This window comes from Juglans regia, chromosome 7 (assembly GCF_001411555.2).
Source record: "Juglans regia cultivar Chandler chromosome 7, Walnut 2.0, whole genome shotgun sequence".
Lineage (NCBI taxonomy): Eukaryota > Viridiplantae > Streptophyta > Magnoliopsida > Fagales > Juglandaceae > Juglans > Juglans regia.
The window spans coordinates 13,328,095-13,348,559 of NC_049907.1; the positions used below are offsets into that span (position 1 = coordinate 13,328,095).

At 34.0% G+C, this 20,465-nt stretch overlaps 1 protein-coding gene across 1 annotated transcript in view; it reads right to left on the reverse strand.

Moving 5' to 3' along the window:
* Positions 1-20,465, reverse strand: part of LOC108990408 (protein ACCELERATED CELL DEATH 6-like) — an 87,287-nt gene that overhangs the window by 52,106 nt on the left and 14,716 nt on the right. The gene's annotated exons all lie outside the window — the stretch shown is intronic.

Here is a 20,465-nt window from a genome sequence, read left to right on the forward strand (position 1 = left end):
CCCAAAAACACAACTAATTTAAAAAAAAAAAAAAATCTAGAAAAATCAAAGATACAACATCCTAAAAATCATTTCTTCCAAATAATAACAAATCTTCATTTTACACACACATATATACGTTTTCGGATATAACAGATCTAAACAAATCTTCCAAATAATAATAAACCACGGCTCTAGCATTTTGCAGCTAAACAGATCTAAACAGATACTCCTCAAAAATTTAAACAGATCTAACTCATAAAAATGCTCCTCAAACATTCTCATAAAAAAAAACCCAAAATCAACAAAGAGAACAAAACAGAGGAAAGAAAGGAAACATGGCCAAACGGAAATACGTTATAATCTCTTGGATCCCAAGCTCAAGCACTTCCACAAAAATGGACATGCTTTTGCGGCAAACTTCATGGACATGTACGTATAACCCACTAGAACATTTCGTGGAAAAAACTTCTTCCGGCAAAAAAATAGTATTTGCCGCGAGAACATCTCATGGCAATTGCTAAAAGAATTCACGAAAAAAAAATTATAAAAGCAAAAAAAGATGAGACTGAGCCAAAAATAAACACACAAAATTGTCTAATATAACATAAAAATAATCATACAAAATAATCATCAAGACAATAGGGTTAATATCCAATAGTTATTTATGCTATAGAAATATAAATGAAAACAACTCCAATTCCCAAAAGGGGTTGTGTTTATATAAATTAAAATGCAGCTGGACTGAATATCAGGCTGTTCATAAAGAGTCAATGACCACTTTCCACAACCATGTAACTCAAAAGTTAGTTACATCAAGGGAACACTGAATAAGCAAATGACACGAAAAAGTTAGCCAAAAATTGTTGGTTTGTAAATATCAACCCTAACAACACATCAACATAGTGAACTTCAGGTATTGGCACCAAATTAGCTTTTGTAGGAAGCCATATATATGGCAGTGAGTAAAAACGACTCCAGTTGATAACATCATTTTATCGCTCTTGATATGATGTAATAAGAGCGATAAAATGATTTTATTACATCATATTGACTACTTGACTACTTAGCACCAAAGTCACAAATTCCTCTACACATTTCCATATACATAATTCAATTAATAAAAAATAACACATGCTTGCTGTCCACGTAATTTAATTTAGCAAAATTACACATACTCCATCCATCTAGCACTTGAGTTCAACACAAACCCATTACACAACAATATAACCATATAACTAATTATACAAACCCAAACCAAAATAACATTGATACACACAAATCACAATTAAAATCATAAAGCTTTATAGCTTCTTCCACACCAATCACCAATTATACAAACCCAAACCAAAATAAAACTCCACGCAGTACGCCAAAACTACATGGCTCATCCCAACACTTCACATGACATCCAACCACATTACAACTGCAAAATGATGCACACTTACATATCCACACTTACTCCTCAATCACAGCCACACCTCACTTCTTCTAAGTCTACCACAATCAACACAGTCAATACATATAGAAAATCTATCCAATTCAACACAACACCATTTCAGCTTCACAACATAACATTTTCTAAATGTAAAGGGATAAAAAATATACCATAAATCGAAGGCATTCACAAACTAAAAAAATCCCCAAAGGCATTCACAAACTAAAAAATCCGCCAAGGCATTCACAAACTGAAAATTCCATGTAAGCACACAAGAATCCTCAGCAACATTTTCCCAAGAAAAGAATAACAATACAATAATGTTTGCGACACTAGAAGATATTAACTTTCACAAAGTGTTTGGGCAGCATATTGCAAACCATATAAACAAGATAGCTAGTTCAGTTAAGATAACTAGTCCAGCTGTGACTAAAAGCACAGAAAGCTTCATTGACACTAAGAGATTTACAGTTTTAAGCGGGAATTATGCCACATTGGGTTTGAAACACTCACAATAATATTTGTAGCCTCACGCATAATTTTAGATATATCAAGAATGAGAGAGAAAACACATGTTAGATATAGTAAATCCATCAAATCATATGAAGCAGCAAAACTACATGTATAAGAAAATACTTTTCTTTTAGAAGTAAGAAAAGGAAAACTACATGTATCACTGACAGAGTAAAAAATAAAAACAATTGCACATAGAGACTGTAGAATAATATTTAATTCGAGTTGGCCTTCAGCCGTGAATAATTTTCAACTGGAATCAAAATATATGGCCATAATTACGCCTCCCTTTGGTAGTGCTGCTTCATGAAAGTGGGTTAAATTAATTCTCAAAACTGATGTGGTGATCAGAATGTGTTTTAATATTGATTTAATTATATTTTGTATATTTTGTAATATTGATTTAAAATATTTTGTAATATTTTAAATTAATTCTCAAAACTGATGTGCTGCTTCATGGAACGTATGTATATTTTGTAATATTGATTTAATTATTTGTTAAAATTTTAAAAAGATTGATATATATTTTTTAAGATATTGTGGTTATTAATAAATATAAATTTTAACTTTTATGTAAAATTATGTTTATCAAGTCAAAAGAGTTATGCATTTTAATTCAACCCATAAAATGAAATATATGGATTTAAATGAGTTATGTCGTATTAATATATTTTTAATTAATTAATAAATAGATCAAAATGAATGAAAATATATAATTCATTATTTAAATAGATGGGTTAAGATTTAAAAATTGGAAAAGTTTAATTTAACAAATTGGATTCAAATTAATCTATTTAATCTAATATTTATAACTTAACAGGAGACAAACACCAATACGATTTGCCTTCCGAACGGAGTGGGGGTTCGAACTGGTTGTACGGTGTGAGACCAAGCGCCAAATTATTGAAGCATGTAAATTGTGCCCATAAAAAGTAACAATACATGCATGTCCACCCAAAAACAAAAAAAATTAAAACTATTGATAAGGATTCGTTTAGAGAGTGATATCAAATGAAAATTTTATAAATAATAATAAAATAATTTGTAATTAAAAGTGAGACGTTTAAAAAATGAGAGTAAAAATTTTAAATAAAAAATATTATAAAATTAAATTATTATTAGAATATAATTTTATAATATAATTTTTATTTTTGAAAAATTTGAATTATTTCTTATTTTATGTTCTAAAATTTGAAAAAATTGTATTGATTAATTTGAAAATGTAGCAATGATTAGTTTGAAAATATTTATATTTAAATTATGTTTGAAAATAAGATAAGATAAGATAAAATAAAATTTTTGAAATCGGATATATTTAAAAAAAAAACGCTATTGTACGGTTTGATGAACCATTTTCTTTACACGGTAGTATTTGGTAGTCAATAGCAATCTCTATATGACTTGTTTAATATAAATAAATGGTATAAAATAGGAAAGATAAAATAAACAAATAAATAAATATATATATATATATATATATATAATTCGATAACGTGGACCCAATATAAATGTAGAGGGCTACATGACCTGTTATGCGAACCCAACTAACCTTGTTAAGGATTCGTTTGGTTACGCTGTTTAGATACGATGATAAGAGATATTTTGTTAAAAATTAAATAAAATATTATTATAATATTTTTTATTTTATAATTTAAAAAATGTTGAATTGTTTAATATATTTAGTGTGAAAATTTGAAAAAATTGTAATGATTATATGAGATGAGATGAAATAAAATAAAATTTCATTAGTTTGATTTTACGTAATCAAACCATCCCTAAGATTATTGTGCTATGATAACATTGATTCTAACCAAACATAATGGAAGATTGATATTTTTTTACCCCACTTTGGTTAGTTTTGACCAAACATAGTTCTATTTCTATAATATGTTTATTAAGGTCTAGTTTAGGTATTGAAAATATCTAATAAAATATCTCACTATTATTTATTATTTTATTATTATTTTTACTTACTTTTTATTACTATTCATTATTTTATCATTATTTTTTTACTACTATTTACAAAATACCTAAAAATATCTTATTTTATCATTATATAAACGCATTTTTTTAAATCATGTCTTTGATTTAAAAAAATGCGTTTATTTTTCTCTGCATTGTTAAGTAGTTTCTCTGTAGAAGTTGGAACTTTTTTGGATATTCATAGTAAAATAAGCAGTGGACATAGGTAGGTAAAAGTGAAGGACTTGTTGTGTCCACAGAACAAAAGTGCATTTTGCACTCCCTTTTTTTTAAAGTATTTTTTAAATCTTTTTAAATATATATTTTTTTAAATTACAAACTCATTCAAAATACTTATTTAAACATTAAATAAAAGAATCAGCCAAAAAATTAGACCGAACCGAAACTAAAAAAAGCAAAAGTTTCGATTTCAATGATGAATCAATCTGTATCAGTTCTTAAATTTTTAAAACTAATATATATTGATTCTGTTCTAAAACTTATCTAATATCGAATCAAACCAGACAAATTATCCCACTAAAAAGCACATGCTAATTAAGGTGATCTTAAGAAGGTCAAAACGGATGACACGATACAACCCATTATTTAAATGTGTTGAGTCAAGATTTAAAAATTTGACATGTTTAGCTTAATAAGCCAAGTTCGGATTGACCTATATAATTAAATGTTTATGACTTTACATAGGGGTGTAAATTTGAACCAAAAACCTGATCAGTTGGATCAGTTTTGAACCGGTCCGGTCCGGGACCGGTTCTTGTAACCGTAAAACCGGCTGGACTCGGTCCGATTCCGGTTCCATGGTTTCCAAGATCGGACTGGACCAGACCGGCTCGGTTGGGAAAAAAATAAAAATTATATATATATAAGTTTTATACATAATTAATATTATACAAAATATTTTTTATATATAAATTTTATATATAATATTTTAACTACCCGATCCTAAATTTAGACTATAATATAAATTTTATGTATTTTTTTTCATATAGCTATAAATATTCTATTATTATTATTATTATTTTATCATATTTTACTAAAATTTTGATTTGAATTTAAATCTTATTTCTTCCTATCTCGACTGAATCTAATCTCTTGATTTTAGCCTCTTTTTAAACACTTTAAACCTCAAAACCCGTATGTCTCTCAGTATTCGTTATTAGTATTCTAATTGAAACCGACTCAGTTGGTGATCAATTTCTCCACTCCACATTCTCCCTCTCCTCTAGACGTTACTCAGTTCCGTAACCCACGAATTAAAACTAGTATTTATCTTTATACTCTTTCTCTCCTTCAGAAATCCTCTCAAAAACCGTAACAATTTATCCTCATGGCAGCACTCTCTCCATCTTCACGAAACAACGTTCTTCCTCGGCAAACAAAACAACAAGCCTTCCCCCACGTCTCAGCCCTTGCTTCGCCATAAACCACAGTAGAGACACCATCAAACACAAGCAAACAAATTGTAACCATGGAGACCACCATAAATAGCCAACACAAATCCCCCGTTTCCTCTTCGTCAAAACAGAGCACTGCTGCATTCATGAGAAACCACGAGTCTCCACCACACCGAAGCAGCTACGGACGGCCCAGAAATTTCCGCTGGTCATCACCGAAATACACCCACCAACCATCTAGCTAGGTGGCCACGGAAACCACCACCCGAGCACTCTCCGTCGGCTTAGATCCGCCGCACATTGCTCTCTACTGCCGCACTCACCACCATTAGCCATGGCAGCAACCATGTCTCATTTCTCTTCTCTCGACGCCACCACACCTACAAAGGAAGCCGACTAGCAACCACCGTGATTCTCAGTCCAGCCACAGTTCCGTCGATCTCTATTTCTCTTGCATGGTAATCCTCCATTTCACTACTCTTTTCCTCTCAAGAGAGTGTCGGCTGAAAAAGAAGAAAAATGATGCCTTGAGTTCTTCCTCGTGTACTGCTAGAGTAAAATTTTAAGTGACATTACAATTTTATCCTACCAACTTTTTACCTTTTAGAGCACTCTCATTGGATTAGCTAAATTAAAGTACATTTTTTATGAATGCAAGATGAATTTAACATTTAGCTATTACATTCACATAAATTTCTACATTGGAATAGCCATTTTTTCATTATATGACAATAAAATAATATAAAATAAATTTAACTTTGACTATTCGCATCAAATCTCCAAATTGAATTATCCATTTATTCATTATATAGTAATGAATAATTAATAATTTTGAAAAATTTTTAATTTTTTTAATTATGAATTTATTTTATTTTATCATATTTTACTATTCATAATATTATATATTAATTAGTAATTGTATTCTAATTATATTTTTTCAATTGTCATTTAAAATGGAGAGAGAAATAATTTATATTAAAAGGAGAGAGAAAGAAATAATATAAAAAAGATTTGATGAATGAATAGTGTGTTTCAAATTTAGAAATTAGTTTAGACTTTACTGTAGCTATATTCCAAATATTTGGAATATAGCTAATTTAATGTGAGAGATTTTATGACCTAATAGCTAAATTCTCATTGAATTTAGCTTTTAGCTAATTCAATGAGAATGCTCTTACTAGTTAGCCTTTTCAGAAAGCATGCGTAGATTGTTTTAGTTTTGAGAAATATATGCCCTTTTAATTTTCCCGTTTGGTATTCTGTGAAGTATATTGAAGGATTTTTTCAAGTATAATTACATTTATAACCTTACACTTAAATATGTGTTAAGTTTATCTCATTTATATGGATTGAACTTAATGTTTTACATTGGGCTTGACTTTATTTTAATTATGGAAACTATTATGTCATTTTTAAGTTGGGTTGTGCTTAACATCTTAAGTTGAGTTTAATTTTATTAAATAAATATACTAGTCACAAGCTCATTTTTATTAGAAAGTGTTTAAAGAGTTGGAAATATATTTTAAAGTATACCATTGAGCCTAATATTTTAATTAATATTTCCTTTTTCGATACAGTAGGATTTAATAAAATTATTATGTTAAGAATATTTAAACAATATTTGAAATTATTAAGTTTCTTATAAGATTTAATAATTATGTTAAGAAATGAAACTTAGTTTAAGAATTTAAGTTTTATGAATTAGTTTTATAAATTAGTATTTTAAGAAATTTAAATACTAGGATTTATTAATTATAGTGTTAAACAAAATATTTATTTGACTACCTTTTAGATTGTGAATTTGATTTAATAGGATATTAGTAAATATTGTTTCAAAACAGATTTAGTGATAGTTATTATTGCGTATAGGTGTCGAGTTACGAAGTGATATTCAGGAAGAAGCGCAGCGAGGTAAATAATTTGATCATAAATTAGAATCATCACAGTTTAGCTTATATATAAGTATTATTCAAGTCAGTTCATTGACAACCATTATTTATGAACAACTCATGTTATATGCAAATATGTCATTTAGCATAGAATAAGATCATGTCATTCTGCATCATGTTCAGATTCAGAAATTATAATTATGTATGTATTATGTCATGCATCCTATGTGTATAAGACACGTAAGTTATCTTAAGTTCAAAGTGCAAGATAATATCAGATCAGTTAATAATCGGATGGTCATTCAGAAGCATGGTACCAATGCAGTTTAGTTCAGGGTGGATGTGCAGGCCACGAACTCAGTCATGGTCCACCATAGTATGCTAGAATACTATCAGCGGCTCCCCTTGCTATAGCAGGACGTGGGGCCGATGCACAACCTCGCACACATGGTTAAGTGTGTTGGCCAGCCAGATAAATCAGTTAAATCAGATAAATCAGTCAGATCAGTCAATTAATTAAGTTAAATCAATCATACATAGCATAAGCATCAGTATGAACAATCATGGATCTTAAGCTCTCAGCATGAAAGTTTTTATGAAAATCTTATGTTTATTACGTTTACGTTGTGATGGATTTCTTACTGAGTCTTCGACTCATTTTAGTTTGTTTTCATTTTTTTTAACCACCAAGGTGAGGATGATGAATACGAGCAGGCAAGCCAGGATTAGAAGGAGCAGTTAAATTAGTTTCAGATCTTCTAGAATAAAACATGCTTTATGACATGAATTTATTCAGTTTATTCATTTAATGTTTTTGGAAAAAAAAATTTATTAGACAGTTTTTCTACAAAATAAATCCTAAGTTCATTTTATTAAATATGAGATCTCTTGTCGGGTTTATTTTATGAAAAACACGTGACACTCTTAGCCTACAGGAAGGGGGTGTTACAAATATATAATTATGTATGAAATAATTTCATGTTATGATTTAAAAATTATAACATAAAATGTTAATCTTAAATATGAACATTTGTAATTTGTTTGATCATATGTTATTAATATAATTATATATAGGATAATGTTATTATAATTTATAAAATAAAAGTTTAATCTTAAATATAAAAATTTAATTTATCATATGCTTTAAACATAAAATATATATTTAAATTATTAATAACATTTTATTTATACTAATATATAACTAATTATACTGATATATTATATATAGCTAAATAATCACTATATTAAATAATCACATATAAAATAATGATATAGTAATTAATTAATACTAATTACTAATAATAAATTACTATACTAATACTATCACCATAATACTATCAATAATATAGTTATAATAAATTAAACTCAATGTAACAATTAACAAATACTAATATAACAATTAACAAACTCACTATAGCTATAGTTATACTTATAGTCTAATATAGACTATAGTCATACTTATATTATATAGATATACTAATAGTATAATAGAGTCTAACTAATACTAATAATCTAATATAGACTATAGTTATATACTTATACTAATATAGTTATACTAAATCACTAAGACTAATACTAATATATAACTAATACTAATATATAGCTAAACTAATAGTCCGATATTAATACTATTATATAGTCTAATATATTACACAGCTATAACTAATATTAATATATAACTAATATTAATACTATTATATAGTCTAATATATTATATAGCTATAACTAATACTAATATATATACTAATACTAATAGTTTAATATAAACTATAGTTATACTTGTACTAATATAGTTATACTAAATCACTATAACTAATACTATACTATATTATATGATATAAGTCACTATAATTTTTTTTAATAGATTAAATCACTATAACAAAATATATATAACTATATATGGTATTAGTATTTGTATAGTATATAGTATTATTATGATAGTATCACTTGAATTTAAGCTGGCTTACGTGTTTTATACACATGAGATGCATGACATATTACATACATAATCATAATTTCTGAATTTAAACATGATGCGGAATGACATGATCGTATGCTATGCTGGATGACATGCTTGCACATGACATGAGCGGTTCATAAATAATGGCTGTCAATGAACTGGCTTAAAATATACATACATTTAGGCTAATTGTGATGATCCTAATTTATGATCAAATTACTTACCTCGCTGCGTTTCTTCTTGAATAATACTTTATAACTTGAGACCTATATACAATAAATAACTATCACTAAATTGTTTGGAAATAAATAAATAAATACTAATATCTTACTTAACTGAATTTGGAATTCTAAAAGATAGTCAAACAAATATTTTGTTTAATACTAAAATCAATAATTTCTAGTATTTAAATTACTTAAAAATACTAATTTATAATTTAGTGGAAATACTCGAGCTATTTTAAAATAATTCATAAAAACTTAAATTCTTAAACTAAGTTTCATTTCTTAACATAATTATTAAATCTTATAAGAAACCTAATAAATTCCATTAAATTCTTAACTTCGTAATTTTATTAAATCCTACTAAATTGACATAGGAAATTTTAACTAAAATATTAGACTTAAAATTATACTTTAAAACATATTTCCAATTCTTTAAACATTTTTTATTAAAATGAACCTTTAACTAATATATTTATTTAATAAAAATAAACTCAACTAGGAATATTAAACTCAATAAAAATCACTAAAACAATTATTGAAATAAACTAAGATCATGTCCAACTTAAAATACAAGTTCAATTAAACATCATTATAATTTTGTAAAAGTAAAAACCTGGCCCATAATAATAATACTACAATGAGCCCAATCAAAAGAACAAGCCCATCACACGCATGCACATAAGGGCCCAGGGCCCAAAGTCCATCAAAACTTACAGATTCTTTCTAGAATCCGAAAACATGGCTAATCAAAGCAAGGAAAACAAAGAGTTGAGAGAGAGAGGGTCTGCGATGGTTCGAAACTCACCAAGGAAGGAAGAAGGCCACTGCGACGGCGGTTCTGGCGAAAAGGGTCACAGCGGCACAACTAGTGACTCCTCTGAGTATGGTGGTGCGATGCAGTGAGAGAAAGAGGGAGTTAGAGAGAGGAACTACTAGACCGAAACAAAAGAGAAAGAGAAAAGGTTGGGGGCGGCCGAGGCCTTACCGGAAAAATGAGTGGCTTGACGGGGCTACGGGTCGGAGGCTTCTGTGTCGTCGGAGAGGGGTTCGGCGCCTCTAGAGGTGGCTACCGAGGAGAAGGGCAACAACATTGACGCGGGTAGAACCTACGGCTCAAACGAAAGTGTTGATACTCGGGTATTTCAGAAACAGGGGAATCTCGCGGCTCACAAGTTTCTCCTCTCATGTACAGGTAAGCACATTTTATAGTGGTAGAATGATAGAGAAAAATAAGAGAAACCCTAGAGGAGCATAGACGTGCACGTGCAAGAGAGTAGAGACGTGCATGTGTAGAAAAATACTCGGCAACAGAGTTGGGTTTTCCACTAGGATGTTAGCGAAAATCACTGAGAAACATACGGGTTTTGGAGATTTTAAGTGAGTAAACAGAGGCTAACATCGAGATGAGGTTTGGTGACTAGAGGAAAAATAAAACTTTAAATTTCAAAACAAAACCGTAGTAAACGAAATCTGATACACTTTAGAAATCCTTATTAAAACGAAACTCTAACAAATCTTAAATAACAACTATAATAGAAAATATAAAGATAAAGTAAATATAAATTCTGATAAAACTATAATCATAATTCTAAAAAAAAAAGTTTACTAGGAAAATTACTTATATACCCTAAAATCAAAACTGGTATGTTACATAACCCCTGGGTCGAGAGAGAGGGTCATAATTCTTAAGAATGTCGGAGCGAGAAAGTACCTAATGCTAGTGGGTGCATAAGGCATGTAACCCTATGAAGTAAGGTCGAGTTAATATGATTATGTGTTTATGACGTATTCATCACGGTGTACGGACCGTTGATGATGCGGTAACTAGCAGGAACACGCAGTGCAAAGGGGAACTGTGTTGTGTTCACCCTATGAACAAGAATAAGAGCTCATATGATAAGGATCACTCGATACAAATCTTATGATATGTTCTGATAAGACAAGTTCTGATTAAGATCAACATAAAAAGGAAAGTCAAAGAAGTTTTCTGAAAATGTTATAAAGTCTTTGTTACGAGTCTTTTGAAAATGGTCAAGCGCATAAGTTAAGTACATGTCCATGCACACATTTCATGGTATACCTCTCGTATGCTTGTGTTTACTATTGTATGTTGTGTGATTACTTGCTGCGATTTCTCAAAATATCATTGTGGTAGTGGAATTCTCCAACCGAAATGGTAGAAGTGCTTACAGGTACCCCGGATTCCCAAGAGTCATGAATCTAGATGGTTCCATGGCAGAGGACGAGTATTCTGTACAGGCTCGTTCTGACTTTTTGAAGTTCGATTGGTACATGGACCAGTTGTCCGCTTGTCTTAAGCAAACCTCGAAGCCCTCATCTAACGCAAGGGCAGTAGCCAAGGAATTAGAGTCGTCACCACCCAGACCTCAGAAATCCCACGGAGTCTTTTGGCGTCTGACTCCAGATGGGACTTTAGCAATGAAGAGAGCGGGAACCTAGTTATTTTGTGAAGAATAAAAGAAAAGAAAGAGAGAACTTATGGTTTAGATCTCAACTTTTTGTAGGAACAATATTTTGGGGAGGTCTCGTGTTTTGAGAGATTAAACTTTACTCTATGTTTTTGGGATGCCATATCTTATGATACATGTTTATGGTTATGGACAATGTGGGGATATTTTGTTAGTATGATACCATGTGCTTTGCAATTGCTTGTCGCATTGCAAAGAATATTCCGAATTTTACTATTTTTCCGCTGCTATATTATTGCATACTTTTAGTGTACTTAGGTGCATAACATATTATATGTCATGTACGTGGGGTGTGTAGCCTTGTCCCGATGTTTCAGTCACCGACCAATCCCACGTGAAGGCTGAGGGCGCCAAAGAGCATAGTATCAGAGCAATTTTGTCTCTGCGTAAACCCACACTTTGTGCTAGGGATGCATGGTACCATTAACTAGTTTTGAGATCTGTAGTGGTAGGCTTGGATCTTATAGCTATAGGCTTGAATCATGAGGAAGGAGAAGATATGCCCGCAAGATTGTGAGTTCAAGAGAAGAAAGGGTATCCTTCTCTAAGGAAGGGATTGACCAACGCTGGTTTTGTGCATTTTCAGGATAAGGAAATCATGGTATGAAACCGACTTGAGAATACATCTCAGAGAGGTGGGGATCAAGAGACTGAAAATCCTCCACTGGAGGGGGGACAGGCTATAGTAGAAGTTATTCACCAGATGACAGAAGTAGTGCATAATCAGACGGAACAAGGACAGAACGCTAGACAAGTACCGCCCAGAGTAGAACCCGGATGTACTTACGAGAAGTTCATGGTGTAAAGATATTCGAATTCTTTGGAATGGAAGGACCTATGAAGGCTAACAAATGGCTTATGGACCTAGAAAGGACTTTTGAGGTTAGCGGGTGCACCAAAGAGCAAAAGGTCCAGTACGTGGGTCACATGCTACCACCTTGTCGCCGATGCAGAAAAAGGCACAGTGGAGAGTGTCGTAAGGCTTTAGGAGCATGTTTCAGATGTGATCAGACCGGCCATATGATCTGGGATTGTCAACAGATTATGCCTAGAGGACCGTCAATGCCAAGCGTTAAACCCATCGATAGTTTGTAATTGGGAATCTTGAATAACTATAGTTACCTCTTTAGGTAAAGTTAGATTGAAGCAGTACGTGGTGTGAGCTTTGTTTGATTCCAGAGCATCAAGGTCTTTTATTTCAAGTAGATGCGTGCGACAGTGTGAATTCGAGACTAAGCCGATGTCTCATAAGGTTTTAGTAGCTATTCTAGATGGGAAAGTAATTGGTTGCACGAGTATAGGAATGGACTGGTTGTCGAGGCATTATGCCAAGATACACTGTCGAAGGTGGGAAGTGGTATTCGATCTACCTACTGAGGAAAGGATCTGCTATATGGGTGAGATTGTTCTGTTTGATCCATCTATGGTAACAACTGAACAAACCAAGAAGAGTCTGATGAACGTGGACATCGTTTATCTAGTAATGATGACAGATGTAATGGAAGAACCTAAAGAAATCCAAGGAATTCCTGTGATTGAGGATTTTCCTAGGGTGTTCGCCGATGAAAATACCTGGATTACCCCCGAATTGAGAGACAGATTTTGCAATTGAGCTTGAACCGGCCACAACCTCAATGCATACGTCACCCTATCGAATGGCACTAGCAGAGTTGAAAGAGCTTAAGGTGCAAATCAAAGAGCTTCTAGTGAATGGTTTTATTTGACCTAGCTCATCGCCATGGGGAGCACCAGTCTTGTTTGTCAAAAAGAAGGATGGGACTTTTGGAATGTGCATCGATTATAGGGATTTGAATAAGGTGACTGTCAAGAATAAATAACCCTTGCCAAAGATAGACGATCTGTTAGATCAATTGCAAGCAGTTGCGATTTTCTCAAAGATTGATCTACGATCCGAATATCACCAACTCAGAATAAGGGAGTAAGACGTATCTAAGACTACTTTTCGAACATGCCATGGACACTTCGAGTTCCTAGTTATGCCTTTCGGATTAACGAATGCCCCTGTAACATTTATGGAATTGATGAATAGGATTTTCTGGCAATACTTGGACATTTTTGTAGTGGTGTTCATAGATGACATATTGATCTATTCCTATGATACGGAAGAGCATAAGAAGCACTTCAGGATTGTACTGGAAATGCTGCAAGAACATCAGTAGTAAGTGTGAGTTTTGGCTCCAAGAAGTGAAATTTTTAGGACATGTGATTACTCCCAAAGAATAACACGGTAGTTGTAGCACAGCTTTAGGGTGTCGATTCCATAAAGAGACAAATTAAAAGAATAGTAGAATGAACAAATAAACTAAAGAAAAATATTAAATGATTAATGAAGAACAAAGATTAATTTTAAATGCAAATTAAAGTGAAGCAAACTGACTAACGAAAAAAGTACTCAAATTTGACAAACAGTAAAGCGTAAGGAATCCCTTGCACAAATCTGGTATTTTAATTATTCTTAATTTATTGAATAACTCAATTGAGAATTCAATTCCCAAAATTCTCAATCGGAATGTATAGATTTATAAACCAACATTAAATCAAATGTAACCTTTTGAAAAATCATTTATTGCTTTTAAAATATGTAAATTATTATCACTATTGAGAAAATCCAACGACAAGAATATACTCAGGAAGTGATAGTGCAGCAAAGAATTAAATCAATATAGATAAATAATTGATCCAAACATAATCAAAGAGCTAATTCATTCAATAGAAAAGGCATGACTGAATCTATAAATAGAATAAATTTTAAAATTATTCGGAGAAGAAAACATCAATAAGGAATTGAGAATGATAAAACAAAAAAGTTTTAGTAATTGAAAATCAAATATATAAATTAAAAAATAAATAAAAATATCGCCTATTGTCCAAGTTCATCCCTAGCCCTACTTAAGAATTTAGTTACCCATAAATATAATGGACAACAAAAATCTCAAGGAAAAAATAGAACAAACGGCAGCCATGAAAATTTTTTATTCTTGATCTATATGTGAGCCCCCCCCCCAAAAAAAAAAAAAAACAAAAAGGAAGACCAAGTCAAAGTAAATTCAAAAACTCCCCATTTCCTTTCCCACGTCTCCACTCCAAAAAGGAAGTCAAAATGAAGTAAAACTCTTCCTTTCTTACGTCTCCAACCAAAAGATAAGGTGTCATCCAAATCTGTTAGCCTTCCAAGAGGAATAAAGCTGCTTCGTTTCTTTTGTCTTTTGGTCCCACGTCCATGTCAAAATGCATGCCCTTCAATTTATGAACTCTGAAATTAAATAAAAAAAAAGTTGTGATTAAAAATATCTTAGAATAAATAAAAGAATAAATTCATTCCTGTAAATTAATTCCTATAATTTTTACTCATATTTTAGCATTTTAGTCTAATAATAGGATATTTAGAGTGTACTTTCATACACTCACCAACATGTCATTTACAGTAAAGGAGTGGCAGTGGACCCCGCGAAGATCAACACTGTAACAAAATGACAAAGGCCAACTAACGCCCATGAAGTACATAGTTTCCTCAGCTTAGCAGGTTACTAGTTTACTAATGAAGGTTTGTAGAAGGGTTTTCTAGACTTTCTAGCCCTTTAACGGCATTAACAAAGAAGAATGCTAAATATGTCTAGGCCGAGCAATGTGAGAAGAGTTTTTAGGAGTTAAAGAAGAGGTTAACTTCGGCCCCAATATTGGCATTACCAGAACCTCACAAGCCCTACATAGTCTATAGTGATGCCTCTAAGATGGGTTTGGGATGTGTTCTAATGCAAGAAGAAAAGTCATCGCTTATGCTTCACGACAGCTTAAGGATCATGAGAAAAATTATCCTACCCACGACTTGGAGTTGGCAAAGGTAGTTTTTGCACTAAAGATTTGGAGGCACTACTTGTATGGGGAGAAATGCCAAATGTACATGGACTACAAAAGTCTCAAGTACCTATCTAGTTAGAAAAATTTGAATACGAGGCAACGAAGATGGGTGGAAACCATTAGTGATTATTAGTGTGGGGTCAAATATCATCCCGACAAGGCTAACGTTGTAGCTGATGCACTTAGCCGCAAAGCTCAGGTAGACTTGCCATTTGTCTTAGCAAGATTAGGGAAATTGATGATTAGAGATCCACCGTGGGATGCTATTTCTGCAGTAGTACAAGAGCTTATATCCGTGACTGGAGAAGAAATTCTGGAAGGACAGCGTAAGGATGACAAACTGGAGAAGCTCTGACAGAAGATTCTAAAATCAGAAGGACCACAACATTTCTTTATTAGAAGGAACGAGATGCTGTTTTATAAGAAGAGGAAAGTGATTCCTAACATTGCCGAGCTAAAGGAAAAGATACTAAGGGAGGCTCATTGACCCCTTACATTACGCACTCTGGCAGTACAAAGATGTACCAAGATTTGAAAGGTCAGTTTTGGTGGGATGGAATTAAAAAGGAAGTTGCTGAGTTCATGGCAAAATGCTCTGTTTGCCAATTATAAAAGCTGATCATTAGAGGCCAGCAGGTGAACTACAATCTTTGCCTATCCCAAAGTGGAAATGGGAAGATGTGTCAGTGGACTTTGTATTAGGTCTGCCAAGGACGTCGTCAGGAAAGAATTCGATATGGGTTATAGTCGATCGATTGACTAAGAGTGCACATTTTCTACCCATAGCTAACACAGATTCTAGGGAAAAACTCTCTCAAGTGTACGTTAAGGATACAAGTCTTTTAAAAATGGTCAAGTCATAAGTCAAGTACATGTCTATGCATTCATTTCATGATATACCTCTTGTATACTTCCGTTAACTATTGTATGTTGTGTGATTACTTGCTGAGATTTCTCAAAATCTCATTGTGGTAGTTTCCACTATAATTCCCCAACCCGAATAGTAGAAGTGGTTACAGGTACCCCGGATTCCCAAGAATCATTAATCTAGATGGTTCCGTGGCAAAGGATGAGTATTCTGCGCAGGCTCGTTTTGACTTTTTGACGTTTGATTGGTATATGGACCAGTTGTCCGCTTGTCTTAAGCAAACCTCGAAGCCCTCATCTGACGAAAGGGCAGTAGCCAAGGAATTAGAGTCATCACCACCCAGACCTTAGAAATCCCATGGAGTCTTTTGGTGTCTAACTCTCGATGGGACTTTAGAAATGAAGAGAGATGGAACCTAGTTATTTTGTGAAGAAGAAAAGAAAAGAAAAGAAAGAGAGAACTTATGGTTTAGATCTCAACTTTTTTTAGGAACAATATTTTGAGGAGGTCCCATGTTTTGGGAGATTAAAATTTACTCTATGTTTTTGGGATGCCATATCTTATGGTACATGTTTATGGTTATGGACGATGTGGGGATATTTTGTTAGTACGGTACCGATTTGCAATTGCTTGTCGCGTTGCTTAGAATATTCCGACTTTTACTATTTTTCCGCTGCTATATTATGGCATGCTACTAGTGTACTTAGGTGCATAGCATATTATATATCATGTACGAGGGGTGTGTAGCCTTGTGTTATATGTCCCGGCGTTTCAGGCACTGTCCAATCCCAGGCGGAGGCAAAGGGCGCCACAATCGTCTCTACAGAAAGTGTTGTAGAAACCGCACACCTCGGGACGACTGGTCAAATGATCAATTGAACTAAGTGAGTATGACATTAGTTACATACCAAAAAGCACTGTGAAGGGACAGATCTTGGCCGATTTCGTAGTAGAATTTTCAAATTTCAAAGAAGAAGTCCATAAACCACCTAAGAAGAATCCATGGCAAGTATAAGTGGATGAAGTATGATTGGAGTTCAAAGTAACAAACAACGAAGCTAAATATGATGCAGTACGATTGCAGGCAAGGAAGTCTAGATGAAAGCCGACTCACAGGTAATAGTCGGGCAAATCATTGGGGAGTATTTGGCGAGGGGAACCAAGCTAATAAAATACCTTCATCGAGTTCAAGAGCAGTGCAAAGGCCTCAAATACTTTCAAATCAAGAAGATACCTCGTGGAGATAATTTCAAAGCTGATCGATTGGCACGCGCGGCCTCAGCAAAGCAAGAAGAGGTGCTGCCATGAAAGGTTGATTTACGAACTTTGGCTAGTCTAGTAGTAGGAGAGGAAAGTTTGCAAATTGGAGAAAGTATGCTAAGATGGGCTGTTGATATAAAAAAATATTTAGAGACTGGTGATCTTCCCCCATCTTTGGAAGACGTGAGAAAGTTAAAAAGCAGAGCGACCCGGTTTACTATGCTAGACGGGGTGCTTTACAAGCGAAGTTTTTCAAACTCATTATTGTGATGTATAACAAAGGAGAAAGTAGAGTACATGATGAAGGAAGTAGAAGAGGGGATTTGCTGAAGTCATTTAGGAGGATGATCACTCGCCATAAAGATTGTAAGGGCAGGGTACTATTGGCCAAACGCACTCAAAGATGCGAAGGAGTTCGTGAAAAAATGTGTCCAGTGCCAGATTCATGCAACAATTCCAGGTGCACGTCCCGAAGAGCTGCAATCCTTAACGTCCCCATGGTCATTCACCCAATGGGGGATAGACTTGGTAGGCCCTATGCACCCCAGCAAAGGAGGAACCAAGTTCATCATCGTAGCCATCGACTACTTTACGAAGTGGGCAGAGGCTGAGGCGATGGCTACAATAAACGCCCAAAGTGTGACGAAGTTCTTGTGGAAAGCAGTAGTGTGCAGGTTCGAGATACCTCAGTGTATCATTTCTGATAATGGAAGACAGTTTGATTTCGAACATTATCACCAATGGTGTACGAAGTTAGGAATCAAAGTCAAGTACTCTTCCCTAGGCCACCATCAGGTGAACGAGCAGGTTGAAGCAACCAATAAAACCATCGTAGGGATATTGAAAAGGAAGATGGGAGATAGAAAGGGAGTGTGGGCCGATGAGCTCTCAAAAACCTTATGGGCTTACAGAACTACACCAAAAACATCAACGGGAGAAACACCTTTTGCCCTAGAAGTGGGGTTACCAAGCCACAGAAGAGAAAGCTTTGACCTAGAAACAAACGTGGCAAGGTTGGAAGAAAATTTAGATCTGTTGGAGGAATAAAGACGTATGCAGAAGCCAGAGTTGCAGCTTTTAAAAAGAAGGCAGAGTAGTACTTCAACAAAAAAGTGAGACCCAGATCTTCCAAAATTGGCAATTTGGTGCTAAAGGAGACCGGTGTCACCAAGAGAGAAGGAGAAAAAATGGGCCCTCGATGGGAAGGCTGTTATGTCGTGACTACAAGCCACAGGCTGGGAACTTACCACCTCAAAGATGCCACAGGGCGTGCACTACCCCACCCATAGAACGCAGAGCATCTATGAAAATATTACTCCTAAGGGAAAGATATGTAAAACTTATGGTTCATTGATTTACTTGTCACTCCCATTTCCAATAATAAATGGCGGCATTCTAAAATTTATGTTTCATTGATTTACTTTTTAATTTTTGTGACAACCCAAAATAAGGGATTTCTCTACTGAAGGCAACGTGGTTGAGGAACTCTCTCACTAGCCTAATAATTAAAGGTTAAAACGGTCGAGGGATCTCCCATTAACACCATCTCGCCAAAAGGTGACGTGGTCGAGGGATCTCCCACTAGCCTAATACTTAAAGGTAAATCGGTCGAGGGATCTCCTGTTAACACCTTCTCGCCAAAAGGTGACGTGGTCGAGGAGTCTCCCACTAGCCTAATACTTAAAGGTTAAAATGGTCGGAGAATCTCCCATTAACACCTTATCGCCAAAATGTGACGTGGATGATGGATCTCCTACTAACCTAATACTTAAAGGTAAAACGGCTGATGGATCTCTGGTTAACACCTTCTCACCAAAGGTGACGTGGTCGAGCGATCTCCTGTTAACACCATCTCATCAAAAGGTGGTTGAGGGATCTCCCACTAGCCTAATACTTAAAGGTAAAACGGTCGAGGGATCTCCGGTTAACACCTTCTCGCCAAAGGTGACATGATCGAGGGATCTCCCACTAGCCTAATACTAAAAGGTAAAACGGTCGAGGGATCTCCTCGTTAACACCTTCTCGCCAAAAGGTGACGTGGTCGAGGGATCTCCTACTAGCCTAATACTTAGAGGCAAAACGGTCGAGGGATCTCCCATTAACACCTTATCGCCAAAAGGTCACGTGGTCGAGGGATCTCTCACTAGCCTAATACTTAAAGGTAAAACAGTTGAGGGATTTCCCGTGAACACCTTCTCGCCAAAAGGTGACATGGTCGAGGGATCTCCCACTAAGCCTAATACCTAAAGGTAAAATGGTTGAGGGATCTCCAGTGAATACCTTCTCACCAAAAGGTGACGTGGTCGAGGAACTCTCCCACTAGCCTCAAATTCAAAGGTAAAACGGTCGAGGGATCTTCTGTTAACACTTTCTCGCCCAAAAGGGACAATGAACTCTCCTACTAACGTAATGCTCAAGATTGTGAACGACATAGCCTAATACTTAAGGTATGAATAACATGCATTGATATCTTGATGCAGGTCACCAAGAAATCGCAATAAATACTTTATAACGGACAAACAAAGTTCAAAAGCCTTAAAACGGCTTACAAAATTCAATAGCCTCAAAACGGCTTACAAAGTTCTATTG